The 1,936-nt window shown below is 45.2% G+C and overlaps 1 pseudogene; it reads left to right on the top strand.

The window, feature by feature from the left end:
* The first annotated feature begins 232 nt into the window (after positions 1-232).
* LOC122797836 lies at positions 233-965 on the top strand (annotated as a pseudogene).
* Positions 966-1,936: the final 971 nt, after the last annotated feature.

The raw sequence follows: 1,936 nt of genomic DNA, 5'->3' as shown, positions 1-1,936 counted from the left end.
TATCTGGCTACACCAGTCCCAAACAAGCACACAGTGACACCAATCGCCCAACAACAAACATCGCTCCCCTGTTCTACCTTTAGCAAGAAATTATGTACACTGAGCATCCAAAACTCTCTCTCACCCTTTTCCACAACAAACAGTAGTCCTCTGCTCCTTCAGCCAAGTAGTACATAAACACATCAATGGATATGCAGGTAGTGAGCGTGGTAACCAAAACATAGTCAGCGAAATGCAGAGTGACTGCACGTCTAAACTGAGTAGTCTTCACATACACAGCTTTGAATTACCCTTTGGCTCGTTCCTGTGCAAGCTCAGTTCCTACCTGGTCTTGGTCAACATGTATGCGAGGTTTTCTGCCTGACCTGCCTTAGCTTTGACCATTATCTAGCCATTGTCCATTCTCTGACTAGCTCCCGGCTCAGGTCTAGAGACACCGTACTGACAGCACTGTGAATTATTTAGACTTTGTCTGCAGTGTTGGCCCTGCCTGCCTTCATCCTTCGCAAAACCAAACATGCACTTAACATGGTGCTTCAGTGCGATATGAACTTCAGTGACTTTGCAGTCCCACAGGAGGAAGAGATGTAATACTAATGGCTGGCCGGTTTGGGTCTCGGCATAACCCGTTAGGTTTTGTCCTTCCTCTCCTGTTAATGATAGTTTTTTACTGCTTAATCGGAAGAACAGTTACCAAACATTTTCAGAACGTCAAGAAAGAAGACCGGAAAAAGAAACGACTCCTCAAGAATCAGTACTTTGATGGTGGTCTTTGCCATCTGCTGGCTGCCATTTCATGTTTTGAAAACCACTCACAACATGGGAATGCTCGGACTTTTCAGTATTCCCCATCCTTTTCACGAGTTCATAATACAAGCCCATTCATATGCCACTTCTTGGCTTACCTCAACAGCTGCCTGAACCCTTTCCTTTGCGCCTTTTTTGACCTGCGGTTCAGGTCCTAATGTTACTATTTACTGCGTATGGAAAAGGCTGGGCATAAACAGATCAGCTCTCTCTCTCCTCCACCATGAGTGGACAAACCCAGAAATCCAGTCACTGGCAACGAAGGTTTAGATGTCAGACCAGATCACCTCAAAGAATAGAGCACTGGAGATGGACTTGCATGTGTCATGACCAAAGGTTGCCTCTCGTGACCAAGTGCTGTCCCTGGACTCTCCAGTGAAAGAAATGACAGCTGATGCAAAGCACTTCGAAAAAAAAAATGAAGGTAGAGAGTTAAAGCATTTGATGTCCTGGTCAATTCCATTCCAAGACTTTAAAACTGCATGGCACGTCAGGTGGGACTTCGGCTGGGTTATCCAGCCACTAGAGTGTTGTGTAGGAAGAGACATTATACCAGACCCTGTGCAGCTGGCCTGGGGCTGGACACTGAGGAGTGGACACTACAGCAAAGTTTTTAGAGAAAAGCAAATTGTTCCACATAAAAATTGCAGACAAACGCTGAACAAAGTTATGTGTTCATTGTTCTGGCATTCAATGTGAATTTGAATGGTTTATTTTGGTGAAATGTTGGGTAGTAAGGTTTACACTTTGTACAAAAGTACAAAAACTTCTGGGCAGGAGGGACAGAGAACTTTACCTGTCGATGGATCCAGGTCCGAACGGGACGGATTCGTTCAACTTACGGGTCAACTGACTACCCTCATCAATTTGCTTACACCTATTGGGATAGGTATTAACCATATTATCACGGAACAACGAAATATTTTAAAATTGGTCACCCCTTCTCAAAATCCTCCCCCTACCAACAGTGATACATTTGGTATAGTATTCTGGTAAAACCGATTTCAATTGTACTCCGGCCGTCCTGCGTGAGGCTGCTCCCCACCCGAGTGCGGAAGTGCCTAGGAGCCTTGGTTACGAGGAAAATGGTCATCCCACCTCGACGTTTATGGACTGGATGTTAACCAAG

Source organism: Protopterus annectens, chromosome 3.part1 (assembly GCF_019279795.1).
Source record: "Protopterus annectens isolate FY-2018-M chromosome 3.part1, PAN1.0, whole genome shotgun sequence".
Taxonomy (NCBI): Eukaryota; Metazoa; Chordata; order Ceratodontiformes; family Protopteridae; genus Protopterus; species Protopterus annectens.
Note: the sequence above shows the minus strand (reverse complement) of the source record. Positions and strands in the feature narration are given on the sequence as shown.